A 15,127-nucleotide genomic window follows, 5' to 3' on the forward strand; every position below is an offset into this window, starting at 1 on the left:
TTACAAGCGAAACCGTATGCCAACCTTAATTATCCAATTAGAATTTATCAAGCAAGCAGTAAACAGGCAAAACAGCGCTGGGCGGCCGGGGAGTCTCAGCTCTACCAACGGCACGCAACCCACCCCCACCAGAGTCCCTCTTTTATAGTTTTTTTGTCTCCAGGTAGATTTCCAAATTGATACAGCTTGGCCCTACGTCTTCTGCGGCTGCGCGTCTGGTTGCCGGGGGGGTCTCCTCAGGCTCTCCGGTGGTCGCGGGACGGAGGCAACATTTTCCCTCCACACCGCAGGCGGCGACCCCACCCCTCCGGACACGCGCAGCTCACCTCACCCACACAACTCCAATACATTTCCCCAGTTGTACTGTTTCATAAATGTTTGCACAAGATAACATACCGGTTTGATTAACAAATTTACAACACGGGTTTATTACAATCCCCCCTTTTTATCATTTTGTTGATCAAACCGGATAATAGTTTCTCGGGCTAGAGAAAGGATGGAAGTTTCGTGTTCAACAACTCTGTCTTCTATCTGCTCATACTCGTTTCTTTTCAATAACATTAAGTGAGCGGCTTCTAATCGGTTTTTTACTAGTTCGATAACTCTATTTAATATACAGGGCCCGAAGGTCGGAATTAACACTAATATTATTAAAGGTCCTGCTATAGTAGATAACAAAGTAGTTAACCAGGGGGATTGGGTGAACCAGGATTCGTACCAGCTCCGCTTCGCTTCCCTCTCTTTCTTTCATTTTTCTAAACCCTCCCATAACTTGGTCATAGTATCTCTTACTACTCCCGTGTGATCTGTGTAAAAGCAACACGCTTCCCCTAGAGCTGCACACAGTCCTCCTTGTTGTAAGAAGAGGAGATCCATTCCTCTTCTATTTTGTAATACTACCTCCGATAATGAAGTTAAAGATTTCTCTGATGCAGTTATTGATTTCTCAGTTCTTTCTAGGTCTTCATCGACGGCGGCTCTTAAAAAATTGAAACCCTGTTTTTGTTGAATAAGAGAGGTTATCCCTGTACTTGCTCCTACTGCCCCGATTCCTAACAACGTGGCTATTGTGATAGCTGTGATTGGTTCTCTTTTTATGAGGTAATGTCCAGTATCCCAATGATCATACAGTACACTTTCCTGATGATACAATATTCTCGGGATAATGGTAACTAGTATACAGTACTCCCGTGAGTCATTGAACATACTTAGAGATATACACGGGGTGAGTCCCGTTTCAGAACATATCCATCTAGCCCCACCTGGGGAAATAATCCATGTTTTGGTTCTGTTTATTTCCGGTTGGATAGTACTACAGAGCGATTGCTTAGATTTCGGTACTTTACCTATACAAGCTCCTACTCCGGTGACATGTTGCATGGTTATTCCCTTTTTCTTATCATCCCACTGACAGTGGGAGGAAGAATCACTGCTTACGTTATAAGTGCTGTTAACCCCTATGGCATCATAAAAAGGAGGTTTGGTATCATAACACAGCCAACAATTAGTAGTTACATTAGGATTAGTTTCATTTAACGTGCTATAAGCTGCTTGCATGACTGTCCATAGGGGATTTTCATTCACTATTTCTCTCATGGGCAGTAAGGTACTAGTTGTGATCAAGGAATTGCTAGTAGTCGAAGTTGTTTGCTCCAAAGGGTATGACTTTTTTTAGTCCTTTAACTACTATATTGGGACCTATTGCTTGAGGAGTGGGTCTCGCTACTTCCTTCTTTATAAAAATAAGACCTCCCCTATCTGTCCCAGGTTCTCAGTACCTTACTCCCCAAGTTTTTCCTATTTGCCAGATGGGGTCTGTGGGATTGGATATATTAATGTATAAATGCTTACAATTCCCAGGTAATATCGCTCCACCGTTGGAGTCTCGCTTAGGAGGAATACATCCATAGGGTCCCCACCCCACAGACAGGAATTTGTCTCTTCCTCCCCTTGGGGGCCAATCTGATGCTACCGTCTCGCATCCCCAATAGTCACAATAATATGAGTTGGGATGGTTACAGTACCCTTTCCCAGGGTTACAGCTAGGGCAAAAGTAAAAGCCCTTAAAGTCTAGACATGGTTTTATGGGTACCGGTTGGCAAAGAGTCGTCTTAAAGCTGGGGCTTCCCACTACAGGTTTCTGGGCAATAATTTGTTGGTCTTCCCACCTAATTAAGCTCCATTTATAAGGCTGGTGGGGGTTTTCTCTTCCTTGGGCTGACCCTGATACCATTTGTAATAGACCTATTATCCAAATGCTTAGATTTAGGGTTGAGAAGAGTGGTGTGACTTTTCTATTGCCATTAGCATTCCAGGCATTCTGACAATCTCTTAGAATTTTACATTTGTTTTCAGAGAGGGCTAGGAGGTTCTGGGGAAGTTTTGAGATGGTTTGTTTTGGGAGTTGTAAGTCAAGGAGTCCCTTGAGCCCTTCCTGGAGGTGGTTCATTAACCCCAGTCCCCACAGTAGTACACCTCTGCCTTTTTCCTTGCCTACTCTGTTGCCTAGAGCAGCGAGGTGTACCATCTTCTTGGCAGCACTCGTATTCTTCAGGGGAACCTCCTTTATTTTAATCGGCCTTGACTTACACACACCCTTATTTTTTTATCTTTCAGTTCCCAACTTCCCAAGCTCCACACCTCACTCTAGCTACTGCTTTTCAGCAAAGTACCTGTATGGTCTTAGCTTTTATCAGACAAAGTTCGTCTGGAAACGATACTTTCCAGGATTTATACCTCTTTTTTTTTTTTTTTTTTTTTTTTTTGTAAAATTATCCCACCACTCTTCAGAATCCTTTATCAGTTTTCTAGTTGCTACCCGCCCCACTCAAAGTGCTCAGTTAGTTAGTTTCCTCCCATTATTGTAACACTTACAACAAATACCGCTAGGAGGACTCCCATAGGGACAATGGACCCACCACTTTTCTTTACAATTTCTACACTTATACAAATAAAAGGATAACAAATACAGCTTAGGTTGTTACAAAAGATAATTTTACTCATCTGTTTTCCTCTGAAAGGTAATTTTCAGATTGTCCGGATTCTTGGTCGCTTCCCAGTGAGGATTCCGAATTGGTCCTGTAATTCGATCAGCGTGAGTCCACCCCCTTTCAGCGGTCCGGACTGCAGTATCTGTGGTAAGCAAGACAAGAAAAGGCCCCTCCCAGCGGGGGGTTAGAGACGATTCTTTCCAAGTTTTAATTAATACTTTATCTCCCGGTTTAATTTTATGTGTTGCAATGTCTAGAGGTGGTCTTTGTACTATCAGTCCTTTTTGTATTAATTCCCGCCTTCTCTTCATAAGTTCCACAATATATTCCTGCAATACTTTTTCCTCTACCTTCGGGTGTTCGGTAGGTGTTTCTAGGTCATACAGCATTCCATATAACATCTCAAAAAGGGAAATTCCAGTGTCTGTTCTGGGTTGTGTTCTCACATTTAATAGGGCCAAAGGTAGACATTATACCCAACTCATTTTTGTTTCGATTATTAATTTGGTTAACTGTCTCTTAATTTCGCCATTCATTCTTTCTACCCTCCCTGAGCTTTGAGGATGCCATGGTGTATGATATTCCCACTTAGTTCCTAAGGGACCTAGAATCTCCTTAATAACTTCCGAAGTGAAATGGGGCCCCCTGTCAGAGTCAATTACTGCTATGTTTCCGTACCGTGGTATAATATTTTCTAACAATGTTTTGGCCACAGTTTTTGCTGTGGCTCGAGCTACTGGGAAGGCTTCTACAAAATGAGTCAAGTGGTCCACCAGAACTAGAACGTATTTATATCTCCCAGCTTTTAGAAGCTCAGTAAAATCAATCTGTATTTTCTCAAAGGGTCTTTTTGCTAACTCACGCCCTCCCTGTACTCTTTCTCTAAGTTGTTGCTTATTCACTTTCTGGCATGTGAGGCACTTTCCAACAATTTTCTTAGCTATATCATATATTCCTATACACATATATTTAGCCCCAAATTGGTCCACTAATGCCTGTACCTCGCAGTGGGTTTGCCTGTGAAATTCCCTCATTATTCTCCATGCGGCCCCATTCGGGAGAACATCCCTTCCATCCGATAACAAACATTTTCCTTCCTTTTCAGTGACCCCTAATTGCTTGAGTTTTTCTTTTTCTTGGATGATAATGCTCATGGTATGATTTACTTTAATTTGCGTTTGTTCTGCCTCTTTTAGTACTACTAAAGCGGCTTTCTTTGCTTCTTCGTCTGCTATGTTGTTTCCCTTTATTCGAGGCGACACCCCCTTTTGGTGACCCCTTATGTGTACTACTGCAATTTGTTTAGGTCCTCTCAGAGCCTCTAGGGTCTCCCTGATCAATGCTTCATGTATGAGTCCTTTCCCTTGGGAGTTCCCTAAACCTCGTTCCTCCCAGATTTTTCCAAACATATGAACCACTCCATAGGCATATTTGGAATTGGTAAAGACAGTTCCTATTTTATCTTTTAGTATGTGTAAAGCCCGCAATACAGCATATAGTTCACAAGCCTGAGCAGACCAGGTCACATTAAGAGGACCTGATTCCCTTACTTTTAGGGTCTTGCCATCTATTATAGCGTATCCTCATTTTCGCTTCCTTGGGAAGCGAAAGATACTACTTGGGATGACCCATCTACAAATAGTTTTTCCCCATCTTGCAGTTCTTCTTCCTCTAAATCTTCTCTAATTTTGGTTTGATATTCTATTAATTGTGCACAATTATGGGTTAAGTTTTCACTCGGTTCCTCATACAGGAATTGGGCCAGGTTTTGCAAACTTGTAGTCTCGAGTTCTAACTTGGGGGAATGTATAAGGATGCCCTCATATTTCAGTAGTCTTGCATCCGTAATCCACTTGTCTGCTTTTTGTTGCAAGACCCCCTGTATATTATGGGGTGTATATACTTTCAATTCTCCTCCCAAAGTTATTTTTCTAGCTTCTTCGACTAAGAGAGCTGTGGCTACTATAGCTTGCAAGCAAGTGGGCCATCCCCTCCTAACTGGATCTAGCAGTTTCGACAGATAGCCTATAGGTTTCTTCCTTCCTGCCCAATCCTGAGTTAATATACCAAATGCTGTTCCCCCTTCAGTATTTACAAATAGATAGAAAGGTCTTTTCATATCAGGTAGACTTAATACTGGAGTGTTCACCAGTTCAGTTTTTAAGTTTTCTAAGTTTTGCTCATCGTCTGGGCTCCATTTCATTAGCCCTTCTCCCACTAACTTTTGATACAAAAACTTCACTTTGTTACTATAGTCCTCGATCCAGTGTCTGCAATAACCTACAAGTCCTAATAACTGTCTTACTTGCCTTTTATTTCTAGGCGTTTGGAGCGAGAGGATACCCTTCAACTCCTGCAGAGGGAGAACCTTGACAAGGAGTTGTGGGACTGACCATGCACAAAAGAGGAAGAAGAAGAAGAAGAAGAAGAGGTGAGTGGTCCCGTGGCATCTTTTCCAAAGCGTGACAAGTAGCGATGACGAGCAGACTTTTTGCCTTCCACAACTTGTTTGGCTGCTGTGCTTCTTGGGCAGGGATGCATGAGAAGCGCTCTGGTCCCTGCCAGGTGCTTGTATTGCCCGCAGGGAGAGCTGAGAAGTGGCAGCTGTGCCCCGGGGGAAAAAATTCCTTGCTGAGCCCAGTGCTGGCCATGAGCTGTTCCCTGAGCATGTGAGCCAGACCTGGCTCCTTGTCCCACAGGCTGCTCATGCTTCCCAGGAGCTGCCCAAGCTCTATCCTCCCTTGAGCTGGAGCTATGTCGCGGACTTGCCAGAGTGCCCAACTGCCTCTGAGCTGATAGACCTTGTGGGCAAGAATCCTTGCTGTCCCTGTGTAGGACACCAGTGGGTGTTCCAAAGCACTGCAAGGCCTTGCAAGCCCTTGCAAGCCCTCGACATCCTATCTCTTACGGCTCCTGAGCGTTGCTCTGTAGGAGATGAGGATGGTGAGCTGTGCAGTGCTCCTCAAGAAGGAATTGCCTTGGTCTTGCCACTGCTATCCAGTTGAAAAGGATTTGCATCCATGAGCCGAGCTTGGAAGGTGGCCCTGCCAGCAGATTGTCTTGCAGCGGAGAACCTCCAGCAGCCTCATGCAAGGTTTTCTTCCCTCAGCCCCTGGCCTGTGATTCCAGCAGCTCCTCAAGTGCTTCCTGTCAGATGTGCTGGGGCTGCCCCCGGGCCAGCTCTGGCAGTGGACACGGGAGGCTGCTCCTCTGGATCCTGCGTGGGGCCTGGTGACCGCTGCGTTGCCGGGTGCTGGCATTGTGACATGGGGGTGACACAGCCGCATACGTGCAGCCCTTTGGAGGAAGCCTTTGGGGTGCTGGCTCCAAATCAGTCCCTGTAGCTACAAAATAGGGGAGTAAGCAACCTAATAGAGTCCCTTTTTTTCAAAAAGACAGTGTGGATTTGTTGCCAGTGCAGCCTTACTTCCAGTAGCAATACTGCCTGTAGTATCATGTATGGAGGCCTCAGGGCTCGCTCAGGGCTTGTCACGCAGAACTGCAGGCCTGACAGAGCAGAACTGCTCTCCCCTCTCCTCTCCTCTCCTCTCCTCTCCTCTCCTCTCCTCTCCTCTCCTCTCCTCTCCTCTCCTCTCCTCTCCCCTCCTCTCCTCTCCTCTCCTCTCCTCTCCTCTTCTCTCCTCTCCGCCAGTCCAATATCTAAGAGACTGTTTGCCTGAAAGGACAGAGTGTTTACAGTTTCAAAATCAATTTCAAGGAAACATAACACAGGAATTTTATTTTATTTTGTTGTTAATTTATTAATTTTCTTGATTTGATGTTAATTCATGTTATGTTTCTTCGTGTCATTTTTTTTCCCTTTGTGACTCTGTTTCAGAACCCAGGCTCACAAGCATTAGCTCAAGCCCAAGTGTAGCCAGGAGTAGGCTGAGGCATTCTTCAGTTTAGCCTGAGAAAAGATCCCTTGCAGGCTGGCAAAGGCAAGTCCCAGAGCTGCAGAGAGCAGCAGCAGGAATAGAGGCCAAGCTGTCCGCGGTTCCTGCAGAGGGAGAACCTTGACAAGGAGTTGTGGGACTGACCATGCACAAAAGAGGAGGAAGAAGAAGAAGAAGAAGAAGAAGAAGAAGAAGAGGAAGAAGAGGAAGAAGAGGTGAGTGGTACCGTGGCATCTCTTCCAAAGCGTGACATGTAGCGATGACGAGCAGACTTTTTGCCTTCCACAACTTGTTTGGCTGCTGTGCTTCTTGGGCAGGGATGCATGAGAAGCGCTCTGGTCCCTGCCAGGCGCTTGTGTTACCTGCAGGGAGAGCTGAGAAGCGGCAGCTGCGGCTGCCAGCATGGTGGAGCATGAGCAGCCGGCTCCCAGGCCAAATGTCCCAAAGAAATGGTGGCAAGGGGCGGTGCTGAGAAGTGCAGAGGAAGGCAAAAAACTGCCGGGGACCAGTGCCAGTGTGCCCTGGGGGAAAAAGTTCCTTGCTGAGCCCAGTGCTGGCCATGGGCTGTTCCCTGAGCATATGAGCCAGGCCTGGCTCCTTGTCCCACAGGCTGCTCATGCTTCCCAGGAGCTGCCCAAGCCCTATCCTCCCTTGAGCTGGAGCTATGTCGCGGACTTGCCAGAGTGCCCAACTGCCTCTGAGCTGATAGACCTTGTGGGCAAGAATCCTTGCTGTCCCTGTGTAGGACACCAGTGGGTGTTCCAAAGCACTGCAAGCCCTTGCAAGCCCTTGCAAGCCCTCGACATCCTATCTCTTACGGCTCCTGAGTGTTGCTCTGTAGGAGATGGGGATGGTGAGCTCTGCAGTGCTCCTCAAGAAGGAGTTGCCTTGGTCTTGCCACTGCTATCCAGCTGAAAAGGATTTGCATCCATGAGCCGAGCTTGGATGGTGGCTCTGCCAGCAGATTGTCTTGCAGCGGAGAACCTCCAGCAGCCTCATGCAAGGTTTTCTTCCCTCAGCCCCTGGCCTGTGATTCCAGCAGCTCCTCAAGTGCTTCCTGTGAGATGTGCTGGGGCTGCCCCCGGGCCAGCTCTGGCAGTGGACACGGGAGGCTGCTCCTCTGGATCCTGCTTGGGGCCTGGTGACCACTGCGTTGCCGGGTGCTGGCATTGTGACATGGGGGTGACACAGCCACATACGTGCAGCCCTTTGGAGGAAGCCTTTGGGGTGCTGGCTCCAAATCAGTCCCTGTAGCTACAAAATAGGGGAGTAAGCAACCTAAAAGAGTCCCTTTTTTGCAAAAAGACAGTGTGGATTTGTTGCCAGTGCAGCCTTCCTTCCAGTAGCAATACTGCCTGTAGTATCATGTATGGAGGCCTCAGGGCTCGCTCAGGGCTTGTCACGCAGAACTGCAGGCCTGACAGAGCAGAACTGCTCTCCTCTCCTCTCCTCTCCTCTCCTCTCCTCTCCTCTCCTCTCCTCTCCTCTCCTCTCCTCTCCTCTCCTCTCCTTTTCTCTCCTGTCCGCCAGTCCAATATCTAAGAGACTGTTTGCCTGAAAGGACCGAGGGGTTTCAGTTCCAAAATCAATTTCAAGGACACATAACACAATGAATTTTATTTTGTTGTTAATTTATTAATTTTCTTGATTTGATGTTAATTCATGTGATGTTTCTTCGTGTCATTTTTTTTCCCTTTGTGACTCTGTTTCAGAACCCAGGCTCACAAGCATTAGCTCAAGCCCAAGCGTAGCCAGGAGTAGGCTGAGGCATTCTTCAGTTTAGCCTGAGAAAAGATCCCTTGCAGGCTGTCAAAGGCAAGTCCCAGAGCTGCAGAGAGCAGCAGCAGGAATAGAGGCCAAGCTGTCCGCGGTTCCTGCAGAGGGAGAACCTTGACAAGGAGTTGTGGGACTGACCATGCACAAAAGAGGAGGAAGAAGAAGAAGAAGAAGAAGAAGAAGAAGAAGAGGAAGAAGAGGAAGAAGAGGTGAGTGGTACCGTGGCATCTCTTCCAAAGCGTGACATGTAGCGATGACGAGCAGACTTTTTGCCTTCCACAACTTGTTTGGCTGCTGTGCTTCTTGGGCAGGGATGCATGAGAAGCGCTCTGGTCCCTGCCAGGCGCTTGTGTTACCTGCAGGGAGAGCTGAGAAGCGGCAGCTGCGGCTGCCAGCATGGTGGAGCATGAGCAGCCAGCTCCCAGGCCAAATGGCCCAAAGAAATGGTGGCAAGGGGCGGTGCTGAGAAGTGCAGAGGAAGGCAAAAAACCGCCGGGGACCAGTGCCAATGTGCCCCGGGGGAAAAAGTTCCTTGCTGAGCCCAGTGCTGGCCATGGGCTGTTCCCTGAGCATGTGAGCCAGACCTGGCTCCTTGTCCCACAGGCTGCTCATGCTTCCCAGGAGCTGCCTAAGCCCTATCCTCCCTTGAGCTGGAGCTATGTCGCGGACTTGCCAGAGTGCCCAAGTGCCTCTGAGCTGATAGACCTTGTGGGCAAGAATCCTTGCTGTCCCTGTGTAGGACACCAGTGGGTGTTCCAAAGCACTGCAAGGCCTTGCAAGCCCTTGCAAGCCCTCGACATCCTATCTCTTACGGCTCCTGAGCGTTGCTCTGTAGGAGATGGGGATCGTGAGCTCTGCAGTGCTCCTCAAGAAGGAGTTGCCTTGGTCTTGCCACTGCTATCCAGCTGAAAAGGATTTGCATCCATGAGCCGAGCTTGGATGGTGGCTCTGCCAGCAGATTGTCTTGCAGCGGAGAACCTCCAGCAGCCTCATGCAAGGTTTTCTTCCCTCAGCCCCTGGCCTGTGATTCCAGCAGCTCCTCAAGTGCTTCCTGTCAGATGTGCTGGGGCTGCCCCTGGGCCAGCTCTGGCAGTGGACACGGGAGGCTGCTCCTCTGGATCCTGCGTGGGGCCTGGTGACCACTGCGTTGCCGGGTGCTGGCATTGTGACATGGGGGTGACACAGCCGCATACGTGCAGCCCTTTGGAGGAAGCCTTTGGGGTGCTGGCTCCAAATCAGTCCCTGTAGCTACAAAATAGGGGAGTAAGCAACCTAATAGAGTCCCTTTTTTGCAAAAAGACAGTGTGGATTTGTTGCCAGTGCAGCCTTCCTTCCAGTAGCAATACTGCCTGTAGTATCATGTATGGAGGCCTCAGGGCTCGCTCAGGGCTTGTCACGCAGAACTGCAGGCCTGACAGAGCAGAACTGCTCTCCTCTCCTCTCCTCTCCTCTCCTCTCCTCTCCTCTCCTCTCCCCTCCTCTCCTCTCCTCTCCTCTCCTCTCCTCTCCTCTCCTTTTCTCTCCTGTCCGCCAGTCAAATATCTAAGAGACTGTTTGCGTGAAAGGACCGAGGGGTTTCAGTTCCAAAATCAATTTCAAGGACACATAACACAATGAATTTTATTTTATTTTGTTGTTAATTTATTAATTTTCTTGATTTGATGTTAATTCATGTGATGTTTCTTCGTGTCATTTTTTTTCCCTTTGTGACTCTGTTTCAGAACCCAGGCTCACAAGCATTAGCTCAAGCCCAAGTGTAGCCAGGAGTAGGCTGAGGCATTCTTCAGTTTAGCCTGAGAAAAGATCCCTTGCAGGCTGGCAAAGGCAAGTCCCAGAGCTGCAGAGAGCAGCAGCAGGAATAGAGGCCAAGCTGTCCGCGGTTCCTGCAGAGGGAGAACCTTGACAAGGAGTTGTGGGACTGACCATGCACAAAAGAGGAGGAAGAAGAAGAAGAAGAAGAAGAAGAAGAAGAAGAGGAAGAAGAGGAAGAAGAGGTGAGTGGTACCGTGGCATCTCTTCCAAAGCGTGACATGTAGCGATGACGAGCAGACTTTTTGCCTTCCACAACTTGTTTGGCTGCTGTGCTTCTTGGGCAGGGATGCATGAGAAGCGCTCTGGTCCCTGCCAGGCGCTTGTGTTACCTGCAGGGAGAGCTGAGAAGCGGCAGCTGCGGCTGCCAGCATGGTGGAGCATGAGCAGCCAGCTCCCAGGCCAAATGGCCCAAAGAAATGGTGGCAAGGGGTGGTGCTGAGAAGTGCAGAGGAAGGCAAAATACCGCCGGGACCAGTGCCAATGTGGCCCGGGGGAAAAAGTTCCTTGCTGAGCCCAGTGCTGGCCATGGGCTGTTCCCTGAGCATGTGAGCCAGACCTGGCTCCTTGTCCCACAGGCTGCTCATGCTTCCCAGGAGCTGCCCAAGCCCTATCCTCCCTTGAGCTGGAGCTATGTCGCGGACTTGCCAGAGTGCCCAAGTGCCTCTGAGCTGATAGACCTTGTGGGCAAGAATCCTTGCTGTCCCTGTGTAGGACACCAGTGGGTGTTCCAAAGCACTGCAAGCCCTTGCAAGCCCTTGCAAGCCCTCGACATCCTATCTCTTAGGGCTCCTGAGCGTTGCTCTGTAGGAGATGAGGATGGTGAGCTGTGCAGTGCTCCTCAAGAAGGAGTTGCCTTGGTCTTGCCACTGCTATCCAGCTGAAAAGGATTTGCATCCATGAGCCGAGCTTGGAAGTTGGCCCTGCCAGCAGATTGTCTTGCAGCGGAGAACCTCCAGCAGCCTCATGCAAGGTTTTCTTCCCTCAGCCCCTGGCCTGTGATTCCAGCAGCTCCTCAAGTGCTTCCTGTCAGATGTGCTGGGGCTGCCCCTGGGCCAGCTCTGGCAGTGGACACGGGAGGCTGCTCCTCTGGATCCTGCGTGGGACCTGGTGACCACTGCGTTGCCGGGTGCTGGCATTGTTACATGGGGGTGACACAGCCGCATATGTGCAGCCCTTTGGAGGAAGCCTTTGGGGTGCTGGCTCCAAATCAGTCCCTGTAGCTACAAAATAGGGGAGTAAGCAACCTAAAAGAGTCCCTTTTTTTCAAAAAGACAGTGTGGATTTGTTGCCAGTGCAGCCTTCCTTCCAGTAGCAATACTGCCTGTGGTATCATGTATGGAGGCCTCAGGGCTCGCTCAGGGCTTGTCACGCAGAACTGCAGGCCTGACAGAGCAGAACTGCTCTCCTCTCCTCTCCTCTCCTCTCCTCTCCTCTCCTCTCCTCTCCTCTCCTCTCCTCTCCTCTCCTCTCCTCTCCTCTCCTCTCCTCTCCTCTCCTCTCCTCTCCTCTCCTTTTCTCTCCTGTCCGCCAGTCCAATATCTAAGAGACTGTTTGCCTGAAAGGACCGAGGGGTTTCAGTTCCAAAATCAATTTCAAGGACACATAACACAATGAATTTTATTTTGTTGTTAATTTATTAATTTTCTTGATTTTATGTTAATTCATGTGATGTTTCTTCGTGTCATTTTTTTTCCCTTTGTGACTCTGTTTCAGAACCCAGGCTCACAAGCATTAGCTCAAGCCCAAGCGTAGCCAGGAGTAGGCTGAGGCATTCTTCAGTTTAGCCTGAGAAAAGATCCCTTGCAGGCTGGCAAAGGCAAGTCCCAGAGCTGCAGAGAGCAGCAGCAGGAATAGAGGCCAAGCTGTCCGCGGTTCCTGCAGAGGGAGAACCTTGACAAGGAGTTGTGGGACTGACCATGCACAAAAGAGGAGGAAGAAGAAGAAGAAGAAGAAGAAGAAGAAGAAGAGGAAGAAGAGGAAGAAGAGGTGAGTGGTACCGTGGCATCTCTTCCAAAGCGTGACATGTAGCGATGACGAGCAGACTTTTTGCCTTCCACAACTTGTTTGGCTGCTGTGCTTCTTGGGCAGGGATGCATGAGAAGCGCTCTGGTCCCTGCCAGGCGCTTGTGTTAGCTGCAGGGAGAGCTGAGAAGTGGCAGCTGCGGCTGCCAGCATGGTGGAGCATGAGCAGCCAGCTCCCAGGCCAAATGGCCCAAAGAAATGGTGGCAAGGGGCGGTGCTGAGAAGTGCAGAGGAAGGCAAAAAACCGCCGGGGACCAGTGCCAATGTGCCCCGGGGGAAAAAGTTCCTTGCTGAGCCCAGTGCTGGCCATGGGCTGTTCCCTGAGCATGTGAGCCAGACCTGGCTCCTTGTCCCACAGGCTGCTCATGCTTCCCAGGAGCTGCCCAAGCCCTATCCTCCCTTGAGCTGGAGCTATGTCGCGGACTTGCCAGAGTGCCCAAGTGCCTCTGAGCTGATAGACCTTGTGGGCAAGAATCCTTGCTGTCCCTGTGTAGGACACCAGTGGGTGTTCCAAAGCACTGCAAGGCCTTGCAAGCCCTTGCAAGCCCTCGACATCCTATCTCTTACGGCTCCTGAGCGTTGCTGTGTAGGAGATGAGGATGGTGAGCTCTGCAGTGCTCCTCAAGAAGGAATTGCCTTGGTCTTGCCACTGCTATCCAGTTGAAAAGGATTTGCATCCATGAGCCGAGCTTGGAAGGTGGCCCTGCCAGCAGATTGTCTTGCAGCGGAGAACCTCCAGCAGCCTCATGCAAGGTTTTCTTCCCTCAGCCCCTGGCCTGTGATTCCAGCAGCTCCTCAAGTGCTTCCTGTCAGATGTGCTGGGGCTGCCCCTGGGCCAACTCTGGCAGTGGACACGGGAGGCTGCTCCTCTGGATCCGGAGTGGGGCCTGGTGACCACTGCGTTGCCGGGTGCTGGCATTGTGACATGGGGGTGACACAGCCGCATATGTGCAGCCCTTTGGAGGAAGCCTTTGGGGTGCTGGCTCCAAATCAGTCCCTGTAGCTACAAAATAGGGGAGTAAGCAACCTAATAGAGTCCCTTTTTTGCAAAAAGACAGTGTGGATTTGTTGCCAGTGCAGCCTTCCTTCCAGTAGCAATACTGCCTGTGGTATCATGTATGGAGGCCTCAGGGCTCGCTCAGGGCTTGTCACGCAGAACTGCAGGCCTGACAGAGCAGAACTGCTCTCCTCTCCTCTCCTCTCCTCTCCTCTCCTCTCCTCTCCTCTCCTTTTCTCTCCTCTCCTTTTCTCTCCTGTCCGCCAGTCCAATATCTAAGAGACTGTTTGCCTGAAAGGACCGAGGGGTTTCAGTTCCAAAATCAATTTCAAGGACACATAACACAATGAATTTTATTTTATTTTGTTGTTAATTTATTAATTTTCTTGATTTGATGTTAATTCATGTGATGTTTCTTCGTGTCATTTTTTTTCCCTTTGTGACTCTGTTTCAGAACCCAGGCTCACAAGCATTAGCTCAAGCCCAAGCGTAGCCAGGAGTAGGCTGAGGCATTCTTCAGTTTAGCCTGAGAAAAGATCCCTTGCAGGCTGGCAAAGGCAAGTCCCAGAGCTGCAGAGAGCAGCAGCAGGAATAGAGGCCAAGCTGTCCGCGGTTCCTGCAGAGGGAGAACCTTGACAAGGAGTTGTGGGACTGACCATGCACAAAAGAGGAGGAAGAAGAAGAAGAAGAAGAAGAAGAAGAGGAAGAAGAGGAAGAAGAGGTGAGTGGTACCGTGGCATCTCTTCCAAAGCGTGACATGTAGCGATGACGAGCAGACTTTTTGCCTTCCACAACTTGTTTGGCTGCTGTGCTTCTTGGGCAGGGATGCATGAGAAGCGCTCTGGTCCCTGCCAGGCGCTTGTGTTACCTGCAGGGAGAGCTGAGAAGCGGCAGCTGCGGCTGCCAGCATGGTGGAGCATGAGCAGCCAGCTCCCAGGCCAAATGGCCCAAAGAAATGGTGGCAAGGGGTGGTGCTGAGAAGTGCAGAGGAAGGCAAAAAACCACCGGGGACCAGTGCCAATGTGCCCCAGGGGAAAAAGTTCCTTGCTGAGCCCAGTGCTGGCCATGGGCTGTTCCCTGAGCATGTGAGCCAGACCTGGCTCCTTGTCCCACAGGCTGCTCATGCTTCCCAGGAGCTGCCCAAGCCCTATCCTCCCTTGAGCTGGAGCTATGTCGCGGACTTGCCAGAGTGCCCAAGTGCCTCTGAGCTGATAGACCTTGTGGGCAAGAATCCTTGCTGTCCCTGTGTAGGACACCAGTGGGTGTTCCAAAGCACTGCAAGGCCTTGCAAGCCCTTGCAAGCCCTCGACATCCTATCTCTTACGGCTCCTGAGTGTTGCTCTGTAGGAGATGGGGATGGTGAGCTCTGCAGTGCTCCTCAAGAAGGAGTTGCCTTGGTCTTGCCACTGCTATCCAGCTGAAAAGGATTTGCATCCATGAGCCGAGCTTGGATGGTGGCTCTGCCAGCAGATTGTCTTGCAGCGGAGAACCTCCAGCAGCCTCATGCAAGGTTTTCTTCCCTCAGCCCCTGGCCTGTTATTCCAGCAGCTCCTCAAGTGCTTCCTGTGAGATGTGCTGGGGCTGCCCCCGGGCCAGCTCTGGCAGTGGACACGGGAGGCTGCTCCTCTGGATCC

The sequence above is a fragment of the Caloenas nicobarica genome, chromosome 7, assembly GCF_036013445.1.
Source record: "Caloenas nicobarica isolate bCalNic1 chromosome 7, bCalNic1.hap1, whole genome shotgun sequence".
Classification (NCBI taxonomy): domain Eukaryota; kingdom Metazoa; phylum Chordata; class Aves; order Columbiformes; family Columbidae; genus Caloenas; species Caloenas nicobarica.